We start from the raw sequence: 21967 nt of genomic DNA on the forward strand, positions 1-21967 counted from the left end.
GTAGGGTGGGTAGGAGCACTGTGGTGTAGGGTGGGTATTGACACTGTGGTGTAGGGCGGGTAGGAGCACTGTGGTGTAGGGTGGGTAGGAGCACTGTGGTGTTGGGTGGGTAGGAGCACTGCAGTGTTGGTTGGGTAGGCGCACTGTGGTGTAGGGTGGGTAGGAGCACTGTGGTATTGGGTGGGTAGGAGCACTGTGGTGTAGGGTGGGTAGGAGCACTGTGGTGTAGGGTAGGTAGGAGCACTGTGGTGTAGGGTGGGTAGGAGCACTGTGGTGTAGGGTGGGCAGGAGCACTGTGTAGGGTGGGCAGGAGCACTGTGGTGCAGGGTAGGTAGGAGCACTGTGGTGTAGGGTGGGTAGGAGCACTGTGGTGTAGGGTGGGTAGGAGCACTGTGGTGCAGGGTAGGTAGGAGCACTGTGGTGTAGGGTGGGTAGGATCACTGTGGTGTAGGGTGGGTAGTATCACTGTGGTGTCGGGTGGGTAGAAGCACTGTGGTGTAGGGTGGGTAGGAGCACTGTGGTGTAGGGTGGGTAGGAGCACTGTGGTGTAGGGTGGGTAGGAGCACTGGGTAATGGGATGGAACCCTGAATATTTAATATTAATAATAATTAACTAAAGTGATTACAGTGACGTTTATATACAAGGCGCGGCACAAATGACTACTGGAACAATTACGTCCACATTTAACAGTACTAACTTAGCATGGAAAGTTCCTCACAGTGTCATTTCAACATGTTTGGTAATTAGACTTATGCTGCACCCAGTACACTAGCTACACTAACAAGACTATCAAGAGCCGCCAAAATTATATATAAAAACTGCGATAATAGCTATAACGATACATAACAATGTGGAGCTGGCGCAGAAGTGGTGCAGTTCTCTGGCATTATTGTGAACACGAGGACTCGCCTGCCTCCACTTTTTACAGTGTTACTACGACCAAGTGTGTTATTTGACAGTAATGAAGACCCGCTGTCGCCCAAGTTGTTATATACTGCGTGAATTACGCTCACATAGCAATCTTGTGACTGCCACATCAATCATTAAAGCCATCAACCACCTCAACTCATCATCTTCACTATAATAATCACTAAAACTATCAACCACCTCAACAACTCGTCTAATAAAAGGCCTCGCTCAGATTATTTAAGGCCCCACTTAAATTATGTAGCTCAGTTCTGGTCTCCATACTACAGAATAAATATAAATACAATGAAGAATATACAAAGAATGATGACAAACAGTATAAGGAATCTCTCATATGAGGACAGATTAAGAGCCATGAAGCTACACTTCGGAAGACTTAGAATGAGGCAACCTTTGCTTTTGATGGGTTCCGAGAGTCTCATTAGTCTCGGAGTCTGGCCATGGGCCAGGCTCATCTGGTTCTTGCCTGGTCAAACAGGCTGTTGCTGCTGGAGGCCCGCTGCCCCACATATCCATCATAGCCTGGTTGATGTGGCACATGGTGAAGATACTTGTTCAGTTTTCTCTTGAAGACACTTGTCCCAGCAGTGTTTCTGATATCTTCTGGTAAGATGTTGAATAATCTGGACCCACAAATGTTGATATAGTGTTCCCTTATTGTGCCCACCGCACCCCTGCTGCTCACTGGGTTTATTTTGCACTTCCTCCCATATCTCTCACTCCAGTATGTTGTTGTGGCAGTGTGCAGATTTGGGATCAGGCCCTCGAGTACTTTCCAGGTATATATTATCATGTATCCCTCTCCTCCGCTCCAGTGAGTACATGTTCAAGACTTTAAGGCGTTCCCAGTAATTTAAATGCTTTACTAGTCTGTTTGAGCCGTAAACGATCTCTGTATTTGTTCCAGCTCTGATATTTCTCCTGCTTTGAACGGGGCCGTCAGCACTGAAAAATGTTCCAGAGTAGTTCTAGGCCGGGGGGGGGGGGGCATGGACCTGCTTCGCACGGGTCAGTAGGCCTGTTGCAGTGTTCCTTCTTTCTTATGTTCTTATGAGGGAGCACTAGCGATTTGAAGATTGTCACCACTGGCATTATTTCCCTTGTTCTTAAAGTTCTCAATACCCACCCCGTCATCCTCCTGGCTGCTGTGATCTTTGCCTTATGTTCTTTGAAAGAAAGGTCAGCTGACAAAATTATTCCCAAGTCGTTACTGCAGTAAACGGAAGTAAATAAGAACAAGAAACACAGGCTGTGTAACTACAGTACCGAGGACATGGGAAGGTTCGAGTTGGGTTGTGTATATATTACTTCGTCATTTTCATCGAAATTGCGATACTAATATGATTGTGATTATTCGTGACTACCTCTTCACATTACCTACAAATATACAATATTAGTGTTTAATTGCATCAGAAACTTGTGGCGCACTTCACACTTCATATCGCGTGCACTGATGTACAAGTCATCACGTATTTTGATCGCGCAGCGACCACAATACATTATTATTTTAGCAATAATCCTAAGAATAACATCAGAACGCAGGTACAACATCAAGATTAATTAGATGTATTTCAGTTACTGTGTGATCCCAGGAAGGTATCCCAGTATTCCATAACTTCACTCCCTTGTCTCAGTGCATCTGACTGGAATAGTGCAGAGTGCGGCATAACTTAACGCAGAAAAATATTAGTGTTGAAGATTTGAAGGGAATTAGAAGAGACAGTGACAAGTCATCATCTTCATTTCACTACTACAACTGCTGCCTGTGTGAAATGTCTATGATTTTAAACTGATAGAAGATAGAGGTATGGATGTGTGTGGGAAACAAGCAGGTTGCAACACTAGGGTTGGAAACAGTAAATGTAAGAAAAGGCATTCAGCATGAAGTTATAAATAAAGACAATAGATCAGGTCAGCAAACAAAGGGGGACAGCAGAGGACAGCAAGGGACTAGCTCCCTTAAGGTTTACTATACTAATAGCAGGAGTGTAAGAAATAAGATAGATGAGCTAAGATTAATTGCAAGTGCAGGAAACATAGATATTATTGCTATAACAGACACCTGGCTCAATCTGAAAGATAGAGAGATGCCCTCAATGTCACATACAAGGCTGTAAATTATTCCACACTGACAGGGTCAACAGGAAGGGTGGTGGAGTAGCGATGTATGTCAGAGACAATTTAAATTGTTGTGTTAGACAAGATATAAAATTAGAAGCGTCAGCCACTGCATCTGTTTGGTTACAGCTTCTCGAGGGCCGAGAAAAACTAATTTTGGGTGTGATTTACAGGGCCCCAAATCTTGAAAGGGAGTGCAGTAAACTTCTATGGGACGAAATTCGTAAGGCATCTACATACAAAAATGTTGTGCTAATGGGAGATTTCAACTATAGACAGATTGACTGGAGCAATTTGACAGGAAATTTAGAGTCAGGTGACTTTCTTGATACGATCCAGGATTGTTTTTTAAAACAGTTTGTGACAGAGCCAACTAGGGGAAATAACCTCCTTGACTTGGTTCTTGCCAGTAGGGAAACACTAGTGATGAATGGTTTGAAAAACCGACAAGTTGAAGATTGAGACACTTATGCAGCATATGGGAATCTTTATTCAGGAAACGTTTCGCCACACAGTGGCTTCATCAGTCCAATACAAAGAGGAAGGCGTAAGGAGAGGAGGAGAATGAGGTAATCAGTCCCTCAACCTGGAGTCGATGTGTTCAGTCCATCAATCTTGTAGAATGTACAGCATAGGGCCGTAGACGTGGCTTATATACTGTAGTGAGGTGACGTGAAGCAGATGGAGGCGGGGTCATAGTGGTACCATCCACTAGTCGAAGTAGGTCTTCGTCCAAAGGTTGAACAAGTGTTGAAGAATTCTTTGTAACAAGACCCCATGATGCTGCCGTGTCTGACAGTTGTGATGAATGGTTTGAAAAACCGACAAGTTGAAGATTGAGACACTTATGCAGCATATGGGAATCTTTATTCAGGAAACGTTTCGCCACACAGTGGCTTCATCAGTCCAATACAAAGAGGAAGGCGTAAGGAGAGGAGGAGAATGAGGTAATCAGTCCCTCAACCTGGAGTCGATGTGTTCAGTCCATCAATCTTGTAGAATGTACAGCATAGGGCCGTAGACGTGGCTTATATACTGTAGTGAGGTGACGTGAAGCAGATGGAGGCGGGGTCATAGTGGTACCATCCACTAGTCGAAGTAGGTCTTCGTCCAAAGGTTGAACAAGTGTTGAAGAATTCTTTGTAACAAGACCCCATGATGCTGCCGTGTCTGACAGTTGTGATGAATGGTTTGAAAAACCGACAAGTTGAAGATTGAGACACTTATGCAGCATATGGGAATCTTTATTCAGGAAACGTTTCGCCACACAGTGGCTTCATCAGTCCAATACAAAGAGGAAGGCGTAAGGAGAGGAGGAGAATGAGGTAATCAGTCCCTCAACCTGGAGTCGATGTGTTCAGTCCATCAATCTTGTAGAATGTACAGCATAGGGCCGTAGACGTGGCTTATATACTGTAGTGAGGTGACGTGAAGCAGATGGAGGCGGGGTCATAGTGGTACCATCCACTAGTCGAAGTAGGTCTTCGTCCAAAGGTTTTTCAAACCATTCATCACAACTGTCAGACACGGCAGCATCATGGGGTCTTGTTACAAAGAATTCTTCAACACTTGTTCAACCTTTGGACGAAGACCTACTTCGACTAGTGGATGGTACCACTATGACCCCGCCTCCATCTGCTTCACGTCACCTCACTACAGTATATAAGCCACGTCTACGGCCCTATGCTGTACATTCTACAAGATTGATGGACTGAACACATCGACTCCAGGTTGAGGGACTGATTACCTCATTCTCCTCCTCTCCTTACGCCTTCCTCTTTGTATTGGACTGATGAAGCCACTGTGTGGCGAAACGTTTCCTGAATAAAGATTCCCATATGCTGCATAAGTGTCTCAATCTTCAACTTGTCGGTTTTTCAAACCATTCATCACAACTGTCAGACACGGCAGCATCATGGGGTCTTGTTACAAAGAATTCTTCAACACTTGTTCAACCTTTGGACGAAGACCTACTTCGACTAGTGGATGGTACCACTATGACCCCGCCTCCATCTGCTTCACGTCACCTCACTACAGTATATAAGCCACGTCTACGGCCCTATGCTGTACATTCTACAAGATTGATGGACTGAACACATCGACTCCAGGTTGAGGGACTGATTACCTCATTCTCCTCCTCTCCTTACGCCTTCCTCTTTGTATTGGACTGATGAAGCCACTGTGTGGCGAAACGTTTCCTGAATAAAGATTCCCATATGCTGCATAAGTGTCTCAATCTTCAACTTGTCGGTTTTTCAAACCATTCATCACAACTGTCAGACACGGCAGCATCATGGGGTCTTGTTACAAAGAATTCTTCAACACTTGTTCAACCTTTGGACGAAGACCTACTTCGACTAGTGGATGGTACCACTATGACCCCGCCTCCATCTGCTTCACGTCACCTCACTACAGTATATAAGCCACGTCTACGGCCCTATGCTGTACATTCTACAAGATTGATGGACTGAACACATCGACTCCAGGTTGAGGGACTGATTACCTCATTCTCCTCCTCTCCTTACGCCTTCCTCTTTGTATTGGACTGATGAAGCCACTGTGTGGCGAAACGTTTCCTGAATAAAGATTCCCATATGCTGCATAAGTGTCTCAATCTTCAACTTGTCGGTTTTTCAAACCATTCATCACAACTGTCAGACACGGCAGCATCATGGGGTCTTGTTACAAAGAATTCTTCAACACTTGTTCAACCTTTGGACGAAGACCTACTTCGACTAGTGGATGGTACCACTATGACCCCGCCTCCATCTGCTTCACGTCACCTCACTACAGTATATAAGCCACGTCTACGGCCCTATGCTGTACATTCTACAAGATTGATGGACTGAACACATCGACTCCAGGTTGAGGGACTGATTACCTCATTCTCCTCCTCTCCTTACGCCTTCCTCTTTGTATTGGACTGATGAAGCCACTGTGTGGCGAAACGTTTCCTGAATAAAGATTCCCATATGCTGCATAAGTGTCTCAATCTTCAGGGAAACACTAATTAACAATCTTGAGGTTAATGATGAGCTTGGGGAAAGTGATCACAAATCACTCAGTTTTAATATATCATGGAATTCCCCTAATAATGGCAATCAAGTCTCCGTCCCTGACTTCCGCTTGGCTGATTTCATAGGACTGAAAAATTACTTAGGTGGGCTGAACTGGAATGACCTGACTAAGGGTCAGGTAGGTGGTGATGGTTGCCGATATGATGCTTTCCAGGGCATAGTTCTAGCTGCTCAGTCAAATTATGTTTCAAATAGGGAAATCAGATCAAACAAAAATGATCCTAAATGGATGAACAATAGATTAAAATATCTGATTGGTCAAAAGAGAGGCATATTTAGGCAAATCAGAAGAGGAGAGGGGCAATTAAGAAATCGATATATTCAGTTAAAGAGAGAAATAAAAAAGGGAATTAGAAAAGCAAAAAGAGATTATGAAATTAAAGTTGCAAGAGAATCGAAGACTAACCCAAAAGGATTCTTTCAGGTATACAGAAGTAAGATCAGGGACAAGATAGGCCCACTCAAAAGTTCCTCGGGTCAGCTCACTGACAGTGATAAGGAAATGTGTAGAATTTTTAACACATACTTCCTCTCAGTTTTTACACAGGAGGATACCAGCGATATTCCAGAGATGATAAATTTTTTTTTTTATATTTTTATTTAAGGACACAGTATACAATCTACATGTTGTTATACATAAAACTTAACAAAAAAAAACTCAACACTGAGAAAAAACAAGCCTAACTAGGAATGAAACAGAAGAACCTACACCTGAGCATTCCTTAACAAAAAAAGCTACATAACAAAACCTGTTACACTTATACATATTTTGTACAAAACTTTATATACAAAACATTAAGTATACACCAAAACATTTCTCATACAATTATTTGGTATAGTAACATATTATGTACATAGATTCTCGAAAACTAAAACCTCCTGACAATGTTTTCGAGGAGACTAAATCATACTCCCCACACCCCATATAACCCAAATACACATCATATTGAACTTTGCATACTCTAGAATAAATGATAAATAAGAAAAAAAATTTCTAAGATGTGTGCCTCCTCCCATCACCCACCAGGTACACAGTATGAACAGGTGAAATATACCCTTAATCCGTGTGTATATACGTTCCTACCTCATTAACTTCCCAACAGGAAGGAATACTGAATAGGGCAATGTACAATGCCCACTCTCGTACACAGAACATCTAACATTGACAAAGTTAAATATACAGGAAATTCATGAGCCTGATGCACGCAGGCACCTCGCCCGTACTACATTTGTTAAATAGGATAGGAATCCTAACAATAGTCTCTGGGGCAACAAAAACAAACCCCGCATCTTTTACAACACAAATAATTCTTCGCTCATTATTTCCTAAAAAAATTTGTTTGGTCCGTCTTTTAAAAGTATCGAAAGGACGCCTTGGCGAACCCACAGAATCAAGAAAATCTTACCAAAAACCTCCACCTCTCTCACAGAAGCCCCATTTCAATAACCGAACACCCCACCCACACACACCGACTCTCACACAGACATGCACACAGACACTCACACAGACACACACCACACACAACAACACACACACTCAACACACACACACTCAACACACACACACTCAACACACACACACTCAACACACACACACTCAACACACACACACTCAACACACACACACTCAACACACACACACTCAACACACACACACACACACACACACACACACACAAAGGCCTTCACACAGACAGGCCTTACATCATGTTATCTCACATACACCACTGGAGCATCCACCATCTCTTCTCTTCCTTACTACAATCATCTCCAAGTACTCATCATTCACCTCCGGAAGCCAACCCCTTGCTGCCTTTCCCCGGCACCAACTGTAGTAGTCGTGCCACAGTCAGTCCCCGATAACTCTCCGGAAAAAGAGCAACCCACTGACACCCATATAAGCTCCTATTCCTACCCACCGACCTATAAAAACTCGCTGCTAAGGCCTTGATCCTGACATTACCCCCCACCTCCCTCATTCCCCAAGAAACATACAAAAAATCAACCATTATATACCTTAACGCCCTCGCTACCTCATTAGACACTCCTCCCACGTCTAAAAGTAAAGCCCTAAGGACCCCCACCCTTCCCCCTTCCAATAATCCAAAAACACCCCTTAACCACACCCTTACATTTTCCAAAAAAGGACAAAAGTACACCACATGGAAAGCATTTTCCACGTCACCACAATGCACACATGAAGCATCACTCACATATCCCATCTGCCTCAACACCTGTTTTGACGCTCATGTCCCCATGAGGAATCTGTATACCACTTCTCTCACTCTTGCTGGCATTCTTAGCTTTCGAAATTCCTCCCGTATTACCCTCCAATTATATGTGGGGAAGACAGCCACCCCTTGCAGCGTCTCCCGATGATACTCTACTCCCACCAGCCTCCCTATTCGCAAATGACGCACATCTCGCACTCTTAACATATACCTCAACATATCCTCACACACCTCCAGGTCGCTCCCACTCCACCAACAACGTAAGTCCCGCATCACCTTCCCCACACGCCGCCCCCAGACCCCCCCCGCACTGAGGTATCTCACCTTGACGTATATTGCCCTCACCCTGGGCCCCAATGCCAACAAACCCAATCCCCCCTGACGCACCCCAGTCATTACTACATCACGTCCCAACCACGCCCTCCCATAACCCCATATATACCTTAATGCCCTCCTCTGTATGTCTGTTACATCACAATTTCTCAAGGGATATACTGCCGCCGCTCCCCAAACCTTACTGTATACCAACGAATTCACAATCACAGCCCTTTGGTGCAACCTAACATCTCCAGCCCGAAGGCCACGTAGCCTACCCACTGCCCTGTCCCTAACTGCCTCTGAATTAATCTTTCTACTTTCCTGCCTGTCCGCTGTGTACCAAATCCCACAAATCTTAATCCGTTCTACTACATTCCATCCAAACCCCTGACCCAATCTCCCGCCTACCCAGGTGCCCACCTCTAACAACATCGACTTGCTTTTGTTTACCCTCATTCCTGTTACGGCCCCAAACTTCTCGATGACTCTACCCACCCTTGAAAAATCCTCCCTTCCACTAAGTAAGATCGTCGTATCATCAACGTAACCCACAACCGCCCCCGTCATTCCCCTCAACCCCCTCCCCACACAACTCTCGGTCTACAAGCTCATAAAATGGGTTCTGAACGCAAGCAAATAATAGCTGTGAAAGTGGGCAACCCTGCCGCAAACCCCTCTCCATACGAATCCCAGAACCCAACCTACCGTTCACCTGCACACGCATGATCGCCCCCGCATACAATGCATCCACCCACCCTGGCACCAAAACACAAATCACACAAACTCTCACGCAAAAACACCCTGTCCACACAATCATACGCATTCTCCCAATCAACCCCTAGAACCCCCCCCCCTCCACAGCCCTCTAAGAAATCCCTTATGCACCTGTGTCCATCCCGCATACTCCTCCCTGGAATCCCAAACTGACCTCTGTGTAAAAGCGCTCCGAGAACTGCCTTCATTCTATTCCCTAGAATCTTTGCGAATACCTTATAGTCTGCGCACATTAAGGAAATTGCCCGGAAAGCACTCAGTGCCCGCGCCCCTTCCTTCTTTGGTACTAATACAACTATGCCTGTACATTGTGACTCACCCATTCTCTTTCCATCTAGCATATTTTTCAAAACTCCAACTAAACAATGCCTCATGCACCCCCAATGAGCCCTATAAAAGTCAATAGGCAAACCGTCAATGCCTGGCACCTTACCCGTATTCATGCTGAAGACTGCATCTGCCACCTCAGCCTCACTAATATCAGCCTCCAACCCCACCCTATCCTTTTCTCCTATAGCCTTATGAACTCCCCTACTGAAAGACGCCTGCCAGGCGCCCCGCCTCCCACCCTCTCTCCATTTTCTCCTGAGCCATTCACCTGCATAAATGCTCATACTCTCAGTGGAGATGAGGACCTCACCTTCCGGGTAATCCCCCACTCCCTCACTAGTCTCTAACTGCAATAACATGGTCACTCTCCTACGCTCCCTAAACTTATGCAGCACATACCCAGTCGGTTTATCCCCCCACAACACATCGTCCAACCCTGAACGAAAACGTATCGCGTCAAAACGTTCATTATGAATCTCCTCAATCCTACCTCGAAGCAGTGCTATATCTTCCCCCTCCCCACCCCCCTCCCCACCCCCCCTCCCGTAACATGCCTGCAACTGTCCCTCCAAATAATTCTGCAAACCATATCTCCATCTCGCTTCCTCACAGCCCTTGACTCTATAAAAATTTGCGATCCCAGGTTTCGCCCGCAACTCCCACCATTCTACAAGCTCCATAGCCCGATCCCTATCTCCCCAAAACCCATTCCACCACTCATCAAAACCCATTCCCCCCCTTCCCCCCGAGCAGCTGCACATTCAACTTCCAATAGCTGGGGTAAATATGCACGGCACCTTCCCACGACAGATCCACTATCACTGCCCTATGGTAATAGAAACCCACATCAAAAGTCTGTACCCTCCCGACCTCCAAACCCTTCATGACGTAAATCCTGTCTAGTCTTGCAGCATACCCCTTGCGAATGAACGTGTGCTCCACCATATAACCTCGTCCCCCTGCAACATCTACGACACCCACATCCCTCAACACATCCCTCAGAACACGTAATACACAACCCGCCCCCCTCGGTTCAACATCCTGGCCCCGAATTACACAATTCCAATCCCCACCAATAATCGTGATGGCAGGCAATCCCCGCAGATGGTACAATAAGTCTTCCCTCACAAAATCCGCTTTTACTCGTGTATTGCTCGACGCCGGCATATACACTCCTATGAAACATGCCCTTCTATCACCCCATACACCATCTACCCGCACAACCCTCCCCCCTGCCTCCTCCTAACCCGTGACACACAAGGGGCTGGTCTCCTTAATCGCTATCGCCACCCCCCCTTTCAACTGCCAAGCACAACTAATGTACAACTTATACCCATGCAACAACAACTCACTACCAATCTTATGATTGTGTTCCTGCAAGAAACACACCTCCACCTGGAACCTACGTAAGAACCATACTAACCACACAGTTTTAATCTCAGCCTTGAGACCGTTCACATTTAGAGTGACACACCTGAAATTTATAAGAACGGCGGCTTCCCTCTATGCCTCTGTGGCTTGCCTACCATCCTTTTTCCTGTGCGTCGACCCGACGCCTCACCAGACTTTCCCCTGGCTCCCTCCCCACCTTTTACCCTTTCACTACAGAAATCAGGATCCACTAGATCCTTTTGGTCCAGCAACTCCTCATCCTTTGCCCAAGCTTTTTTGCCCGGCCTCTGCCCCGGCGTGAGTACCTCCTGAGCCTCAACCGTGCCAGCAGGCCTTTTCCTAGAACCACTACCCACACACGTCTTCATCCGACAAATGCTCCTGATGGACCTCCACCTCCACCGCTTGCTCTAAGCGAGTTCCACACAATGTTTGTACCACAGACTGCTGTTCCTTCCTCACATCAGCCTCGGCAGCACTTAAGGTGGAGGTCCCCGACCCGTCCAAAAACCCTCTCAACACGTCCTCCAGTAAATCTTCCTGAGGACCATCTTTCCTTCCTGATGGAGCCCCCGACGGTCCTGTCTGCTCCCCCAAGCCTACCGGGAGTGTAACACAGGTACCGACCATCGGTACTTCCCGATCAACCTCTTCACTCCAACGACCACTCGTCCCTGCTCCCTCCTCTCCCAACTCAGGCATCAACTCACAAGGCCGCTGCTCCATTGCCAACGTACCAGGAGCCCTGGTAGGCTGCCTCCTAGGACACTGTGCTGCCATATGGTCGTAGGAGCTACATAATCGACAGGTCCTTCTCTGGCCGGCATAGTGTACAAAGACCTGCGTCCTGGAATCCACTAGCATGACGTAGGACGGTATAGGCCTAGCCAACGTCATTTTGAGGGTATAAGAACCCTCAGGTCGTCCCTCATATGGCCCATCTTTCCATACTCCCATCGTAGCTGAATGAACTTTACCATAACTGTTGAAGACCTCCTGTATACTATACGCAGTCGCCTCGAAAGGGACGTTTCTCACCTTCACCCACGTATAGTACCTAGATACGTCGTGCAAGACGACATCCACTGCCGAATTCACAGTCACCTTCCTCTCCTGGTACTCGTCAACAAGTCTGTCGTAGACGCCGGTACGATTCAGTTTCAGGAATACTCTGGTCATCCCATTTAAGGCTACACCATATACTTCATCGTTGGGGACACCACAGACGTCTCTGATGATAACGGGTAGCAATGTATTCATCGTTTCTCCAGTGAGCGTGCCACATACCAGCTGTATACAAACAGTGTTGAACCGCTGACCCACTCGATACGCCATTTTGCCTTCCAGTTGCTAAAGGTCACCACCAGAGGGCAGGTGTAGCTACTAGGCGTGCGTCCTCTCTCCCCGGAGGTCGAGAGACGAATGATAAATTATGTAGAACAGGACGATAATAAACTGTGCACGATTAGGGTCACAAGTGACATGGTCCTTAGGCAAATAGATAAATTAAAACCTAACAAATCCCCAGGCCCTGATGAACTGTATGCAAGGGTTCTAAAGGAATGTAAAGAGGAGCTTAGCAAACCTTTGGCTAATCTTTTCAACATATCACTACAAACTGGCATGGTGCCAGATAAGTGGAAAATGGCAAATGTGATACCTATTTTCAAAGCAGGTGACAGGTCCTTAGCTTCGAACTATAGACCAATAAGCCTAACCTCCATAGCAGGAAAATTTATGGAATCAATAATTGCCGAGGCAGTTCGTAGCCACCTTGAAAAGCATAAATTAATCAACGAATCTCAGCATGGTTTTACAAAGGGGCGTTCCTGCCTTACGAATTTATTAATTTTTTTCACCAAGGTATTTGAGGAGGTAGATGATGGTAATGAATATGATATTGTGTATATGGACTTCAGTATGGCTTTTGACAGGGTCCCACATCAGAGACTATTGAGGAAAATTAAGGCACATGGAATAGGAGGAGAAATTTTTTCCTGGATAGAGGCATGGTTGACAAATAGGCAGCAGAGAGTTTGCATAAATGGGGAGAAATCAGAGTGGGGAAGCGTCACAAGCGGTGTTCCACAGGGGTCAGTGTTAGGCCCCTTGCTGTTCACAATCTACATAAATGACATAGATGAGGGCATAAAGAGCGACATCAGCAAGTTTGCCGATGACGAGGACATTCGAGCACTCCAGAAAGATTTGAATAGACTGATGCAGTGGTCGGAGAAGTGGCAGATGCAGTTTAATATAGACAAATGCAAAGTTCTAAATGTTGGACAGGACAATAACCATGCCACATATAAACTAAATAATGTAGATCTTAATATTACGGATTGCGAAAAAGATTTAGGAGTTCTGGTTAGCAGTAATCTGAAACCAAGACAACAGTGCATAAGTGTTCGCAATAAAGCTAATAGAATCCCCGGCTTCATATCAAGAAGCATAAATAATAGGAGTCCTCAGGTTGTTCTTCAACTCTCTACATCCTTGGTTAGGCCTCATTTAGATTATGCTGCACAGTTTTGGTCACCGTATTACAGAATGGATATAAATGCTCTGGAAAATGTACAAAGGAGGATGACAAAGTTGATCCCATGTATCAGAAACCTTCCCTATGAGGATAGACTAAGGGCCCTGAATCTGCACTCTCTAGAAAGACGTAGAATTAGGGGGGATATGATTGAGGTGTATAAATGGAAGACAGGAATAAATAAAGGGGATGTAAATAGTGTGCTGAAAATATCTAGCCTAGACAGGACTCGCAGCAATGGTTTTAAGTTGGAAAAATTCAGATTCAGGAAGGATATAGGAAAGTACTGGTTTGGTAATAGAGTTGTGGATGAGTGGAACAAACTCCCAAGTACCGTTATAGAGGCCAGAACGTTGTGTAGCTTTAAAAATAGGTTGGATAAATACATGAGTGGATGTGGGTTGGTGTGAGTTGGACCTGATAGCTTGTGCTACCAGATCGGTTGCCGTGTTCCTCCCTTAAGTCAATGTGACCTGACCTGACTAGGTTGGGTGCATTGGCTTAAGCCAGTAATAGACTTGGACCTGCCTCGCATGGGCCAGTAGGCCTGCTGCAGTGTTCCTTCGTTCTTATGTTATGTTCTTATTTGACTGAAGAAGTCTACTGTGTAGGCGAAACGTTTCAACACTAAAGATACCCAAGTGTTGCACACGTGTCTTAGTCATCAACTGGTCGGTATTCTATACCATTTTAAACAAACACCAGAGGAGCCTCTCAACACTTACTGCACCAAGTAACATTTACGAAGGTCCTCTGTAACAGTGTAGAGGGCAGCCAGGCGGTCCTCTGTAACACTGTAGAGGGCAGCCAGGCATGCAAATAGTACCATCAATCTTGTCATGTAGGGGGGTGATGATTGAATGAATATGGGGGTAAGCAGGGGGGGGGGAGTCAGTAGGTAGGGGACAGGCGAGGTGGTAGGAGTGAGGTAGGTAGATAATGTAAGGTCACTGGTGACTACAACTTCACCTCTCATTACTCTACCCACCACACTACACTCCCTCTCACTACACGAAATAAAATAATGAATAAAATAGCAAATAACGGGGACCGTGAATATTACTATTCTACTCAAATACAGTTTATTATTAAGTCCTTGTACAATAATATATTTGGGAACAGGAGTACATCATTGGTTTAGATAAATGGGATGGTATGTATAAGCAGTGAGACAGGGAACACGATCAACTTGACCAAAATGAATGTAACTTACAATATAGTTCAGAGGGCAGTTCATCACAGGAACTAAGCCACAGGTCCCAAGACCTATACAGCACGAGTACTGCGCCAAGCCAGTACTCCGCCCAATGCCTCCAACAGTCTCCTCCAGAGACTTCAGCAGCCTTCTCCCAAGCCCTGCACCCCAGCAGCAGCTCTGCTCGAAGTCTCTGCTCAGGAGCTCTGCACCCCAGCAGCAGCTCTGCACGAATCTCCTGATCATGCTCTTCCTTGGGCTTTTATGGTGGTCCAAGCACCCTCCACAACCACGTGTACGACCTGACGCCTAGGTCTGATGCCGTCAAGAACAAAAGACCTCAGACGTGGGTGTGGCTGACAGACGTTTGCCAAGGCAAGGTGTGACCATATAATTGGTTAAATTAGATCTCCCCAGAGACCTCACAAGCCCAGCTGAACTACATCACAATCTTGCATAACATACATTACACAAGAACTGAAAATTTGAAAACGAACTAAAATTTAAAGCCGATGGGATAAGCAATAAAGGAAATTTTCTGAGAGAGAAAACATAAAATTTTGCCGAGAAAGATCCAAAAATAAGAACGTGACTTTCGTTTGTTTTCCAGTTGAATTTTCTCATGAACATTTTATTTCACTATCTCTGCAAACCAGTTAGAAGAATTATTTGATTTTGATCTGTTTAAAAAATTCAATTTGATAAATTAGGCACAAAAAATGGGAAATTTGACACACACAGCCTAAAATACAAAACTACTTGCAATGAAGGTACGCCAGTATTTACAGTTTGAAGCCGATCAGAAGAGGCATCTACTAGTTATCACACAGGAAACAATATACTTAAATTAACAGATATTTACACACCAATGATAAAAGCTTGAAGCCGATCAGACAAGGCATTCTTGAAGAACTACTCTGATTACAATTGCACGTTTTTTAACAGTTTCAGTAAAATTGCAAATTTGCAGCTTCTCAGACTATACCTGTGGGATATCATCCATCTTAGTTGTCCCGTAGCTGTCCATGTTCACCTAGCAGTGTTAGTTGACTGGTGTGGGTCGCATCCTGGGACAAAATTTACATAATTTGTCCAAAATGCTCTGCATAACAAGGGACTTTCTATATGGTAGTATGTCAGTGATGTCACCTAGGACTGTATACCTTGTACATGTACTTGTATACCTTGTACATGTACTTGTATACCTTGTACATGTACTTGTAGAAATTATCATAGAATACATTATTGGCAAATTGGGATTTTATACTAGCTAGTGGCAGTGAACCTTGTGTTCAGCCGATCAGATGAGTCGTTCTCTAGTTATGGCAAGAATTCCAACAATTCAGTTTTTTTTTTTTACTGTTTTTTACGGAAACAATTTTACCAAACTTGATATATACCACACAGCCACAAAGATACATCAGCCAAACTTGATACATAACACAAGGCCACTATGAAACATCAATCAAACTTGATACATACCACACAGCCATTAAGATACATCAACCAAACTTGATATATACCACACCGCCATTAAGATACATCTGCGAACAGGGACACTGCATACTCCAGTATGGGCCTGACGTGTGTGTGTGTGTACTCACCTAGTTGAGGTTGCAGGGGTCGAGTCCAAGCTCCTGGCCCCGCCTCTTCACTGGTCGCTACTAGGTCACTCTCCCTGAGCCGTGAGCTTTATCATACCTCTGCTTAAAGCTATGTATGGATCCTGCCTCCACTACATCGCTTCCCAAACTATTCCACTTACTGACTACTCTGTGGCTGAAGAAATACTTCCTAACATCCCTGTGATTCATCTGTGTCTTCAACTTCCAACTGTGTCCCCTTGTTACTGTGTCCAATCTCTGGAACATCCTGTCTTTGTCCACCTTGTCAATTCCTCTCAGTATTTTGTATGTCGTTATCATGTCCCCCCTATCTCTCCTGTCCTCCAGTGTCGTCAGGTTGATTTCCCTTAACCTCTCCTCGTAGGACATACCTCTTAGCTCTGGGACTAGTCATGTTGCAAACCTTTGCACTTTCTCTAGTTTCTTTACGTGCTTGGCTAGGTGTGGGTTCCAAACTGGTGCCGCATACTCCAATATGGGCCTAACGTACACGGTGTACAGGGTCCTGAACGATTCCTTATTAAGGTGTCGGAATGCTGTTCTGAGGTTTGCTAGGCGCCCATATGCTGCAGCCGTTATTTAGTTGATGTGCGCTTCAGATGTGCCTGGCGTTATACTCACTCCAAGATCTTTTTCCTTGAGTGAGGTTTGTAGTCTCTGGCCCCCTAGACTGTACTCCGACTGCGGTCTTCTTTGCCCTTCCCCAATCTTCATGACTTTGCACTTGGTGGTATTGAACTCCAGGAGCCAATTCCTGGACCAGGTCTGCAGCCTGTCCAGATCCTTTTGTAGTTCTGCCTGATCTTCGATCAAGTGAATTCTTCTCGTCAACTTCACGTCATCTGCAAACAGGGACACCTCGGCGTCTATTCTTTCCGTCATGTCGTTCACAAATACCAGAAACAGCACTGGTCCTAGGACTGACCCCTGTGGGACCCCGCTGGTCAAAGGTGCCCACTTTGACACCTCGCTACGTACCATAACTCGCTGCTGTCTTCCTGACAAGTATTCCCTGATACATTGTAGTGCCTTCCCTGTTATCCCTGCTTGGTCCTCCAGTTTTTGTACTAATCTCTTGTGTGGTACGGTGTCAAGCGTCTTCTTGCAGTCCAAGAATATGCAATCCACCCACCCCTCTCTCTTGTCTTACTGCTGTCACCATGTCATAGAACTCCAGTAGGTTTGTGACACAGGATTTCCCGTCCCTGAAACCATGTTGGCTGCTGTTGATGAGATCATTCCTTTCTAGGTGTATGTGTGTGTGTGTGTGTGTCGCGCCAAATAGGTAAAACTGGTGAATTAGCAAGAACTTATTTAAAATTATTTTTTTTAATTTTCTTTTATAGGTTTAAAGATATATTTTTTTCATTTATGTTAGTGTAAAATTTAATAATTTTGTACCAAAAGAACCTTAGAAAACTTACCTAACCTTATTATAACAAGCGAAGTTTAATTTAGCCTAATCCAACTAAATATATTTTACAGAAATTAACAATAATTTAATAAAGAAAGAGAATGAAATACATATTTTTCGTTAGGTTCAGAATAATTTTTGCGAAATTATTGCATACACAAATTTTTCGCTTGCCTTATTCAGCAAGAAGAGCGTTGCTATTTAGGCCAAAATCACAAGTTTTACCTATTTGGCACGCCATTATATATATATATACACACACACACATTATATATATATATATATATATATATATATATATATATATATATATATATATATATATATATATATATATATATCACTGGTTTTAAGTAATATTAAGTACATTTAAACTGACCTATGATATATAGGAGGATTTAAAGAAAAATGCGTTGGGTCAGGTGAGGTTCATAAGTTAGGTTTGGTTCAAAAATAATTTTTTATATCACTGTTAATGAATCAATAATAAATAACAAAACAGTCTTGGTTTAAAATTCATAGTGCAGGCATGATTAAAACTACACTGACTTCAGTGTCAGCCCAAGAAAAGTTAGATTGCTGTCAAAGGTCACTCTCTCGTGATAAAATGTAATAAGTGTTAATGTCATATATCACTACTGGTGATGACGTGTGGCAGTTGTGGGGTGACTAGTGTAGTTCTGGTGACTGGTATGGTAGGAAGTGCTGGTAATGACTTGTGGTAGTGTGATGACTAGTGTAGTTCTGGTGACTGGTATGGTAGGAACTGCTGGTGATGACTAGTAGTAGTGTGGTGACTAGTGTAGTTCTGGTGACTGGTATGGTAGGAACTGGTGATGACTTGTAGTAGTGTGGTGATGTTACAAAAAACGCGTTATCTAATAATGATAGAGATCTCCAGTGAATACTAGCAAGGACTGCCCTTCTAGCATCCAGCCTGTTACTGGGTTTTTGTAACAAATAGTCAGTATCCCGGTCCAATTATCCATTAGAATTTAGTAAGATAAAGTAGTGCTTAAGAATTACAACTGGTAGGCTACTAACTAAAGAAATTAAAATTTAATAGTTTATTAATATCAATAAAGCTGTCTAGGCGTATAAATTTTAAGTAATCAATTGAATATAATATAGGATACAAGTTGCTACACTTCTCTCGTGTACAGTAGTATTGTGCTGAAGGCACATATCACATCTTTATGGCTTTTAAGTACCGTCTGGTACATTGTTAGCATTTAATAACATAATACATACATATACAAGTAAGTTTGTGTGTAAGTGCTCTAAGCAGTTCGCTATGTCTCAAGACTCGACTAGACTTAACCAGTGACTGACTAAAAGTCCTCACAAACTAACTTCTTGACCAACCTGACAATCAGAGCAGCTTTCTTGAACAATAAAACGACTGATAAGCCGAACAACAATAAGCAACAGCGACACAGAATCAGGAACAAGGAGATAATATAACGACAGTAGGGACCATCTGCAGATCCTCCACAAAAGTCACAAAACTCCCATACTACTGAATCTAAGTTTAGCATTAGAAAATCCCCGACTGTGACAGTGCACAGATGCCAGCACAAATTAGGTCAGAAGCTACAGCTCAGGACCTGAGTTTCTCAGTGTGTCTATGCGACACACAACCTCAGTACAACGTCGAAAATCACCAAGTCTAGGCTATGTTCTGTGAACAGAGTTACACAGGACCAACAAGAAAGCGACAGAGACGATCTTCCAACAAAGGCCACCAAGGGACAGTTGGAGAGGCCGTCTTGCTAGAAGCAACGTCAAACCGACAATAATCAGCGCAGTCCAGGTAATATACATTATATACATTGTGACCCATTCAGGGGTTGCAATAGGTGACTAGTGTAGTTCTGGTGACTGGTATGGTAGGAACTGCTGGTGATGACTTGTAGTAGTGTGGTGACTAGTGTAGTTCTGGTGACTAGTATGGTAGGAACTGCTAGTGATGACTTGTAGTAGTGTGGTGACTAGTGTAGTTCTGGTGACTGGTATGGTAGGAACTGCTGGTGATGACTTGCAGTAGTGTGGTGACTAGTTGGGTAGGAAGTGCTGGTGATGACTTGTAGTAGTGTCGTGACTAGTTCTGGTGACTGGTATGGTAGGAACTGCTGGTGATGACTTGTAGCAGTGTGGTGACTAGTGTAGTTCTGGTGACTAGTATGGTAGGAAGCTAAAGTTTTCAGTACACTGACACCTAGGTCATTGAGCGCTGGTAGCAAGAAAACATTCCACACTCAGACACGAAACACATCCATACCCTCCCTACCACACCCACACATACACACCCTCCCTACCACACCCACACATACACACCCTCCCTACCACACCCACACATACACACCCTCCCTACCACACCCACACATACCCTCCCTACCACACCCACACATACACACCCTCCCTACCACACCCACACATACACACCCTCCCTGCCACACCCACACATACACACCCTCCCTACCACACCCACACATACACACCCTCCCTGCCACACCCACACATACACACCCTCCCTACCACACCCACACATACCCTCCCTACCACACCCACACATACACACCCTCCCTGCCACACCCACACATACACACCCTCCCTACCACACCCACACATACACACCCTCCCTACCACACCCACACATACACACCCTCCCTACCACACCCACACATACACACCCTCCCTGCCACACCCACACATACACACCCTCCCTACCACACCCACACATACACACCCTCCCTGCCACACCCAGAAATACACACCCTCCCTGCCACACCCACACATACACACCCTCCCTGCCACACATGCACACCCTCCCTGCCACACCCAGAAATACACACCCTCGCTGCCACACCGAGACATACACACCCTTCCTGCCACACCCACACATACACACCCTCCCTGCCACACCCACACATACACACCCTCCCTGCCACACCCACACACACACACCCTCCCTGCCACACCCACACCCTCCCTGCCACACCCACACATACACACCCTCCCTGCCACACCCACACATACACACCCTCCCTGCCACACCCACACCCTCCCTGCCACACCTACACACCCTCCCTGCCACACCCACACACCCTCCCTGCCACACCCAGACATACACACCCTGCCACACCCACACATACACACCCTTCCTGCCACACCCACACATACACACCCTCCCTACCACACCCACACATACACACCCTCCCTGCCACACCCAGAAATACACACCCTCCCTGCCACACCCAGACATACACACCCTCCCTGCCACACCCACACATACACACCCTCCCTGCCACACCCAGAAATACACACCCTCCCTGCCACACCCAGACATACACACCCTCCCTGCCACACCCAGACATACACACCCTCCCTGCCACACCCACACATACACACCCTCCCTGCCACACCCACACACACACACCCTCCCTGCCACACCCACACCCTCCCTGCCACACCCACACACCCTCCCTGCCACACCCACACATACACACCCTCCCCGCCACACCCACACCCTCCCTGCCACACCTACACACCCTCCCTGCCACACCCACACACCCTCCCTGCCACACCCAGACATACACACCCTGCCACACCCACACATACACACCCTTCCTGCCACACCAACACATACACACCCTCCCTGCCACACCCACACACACACACCCTCCCTGCCACACCCACACATACACACCCCCCTGCCACACCCACACATACACACCTCCATGCCACAACCACACATACCCTCCCTGCCACACCCACAAATACCCACCCTCCCTGCCCACCCATACATACACACCCTCCCACCACACCCACACACACCCTGCCACACCCACACATACACACCCTCCCCACCACACCCATACATACACACCCTCCCTGCCACACCCACACATACACACCCTCCCTGCCACACCCACACATACACACCCCCCTGCCACACATACACACCCTCCCTGCCACACCCAGACATACACACCCTCCCTGCCACACCCAGACATACACACCCAC

The sequence above is a fragment of the Cherax quadricarinatus genome, chromosome 51, assembly GCF_038502225.1.
Source record: "Cherax quadricarinatus isolate ZL_2023a chromosome 51, ASM3850222v1, whole genome shotgun sequence".
Lineage (NCBI taxonomy): Eukaryota > Metazoa > Arthropoda > Malacostraca > Decapoda > Parastacidae > Cherax > Cherax quadricarinatus.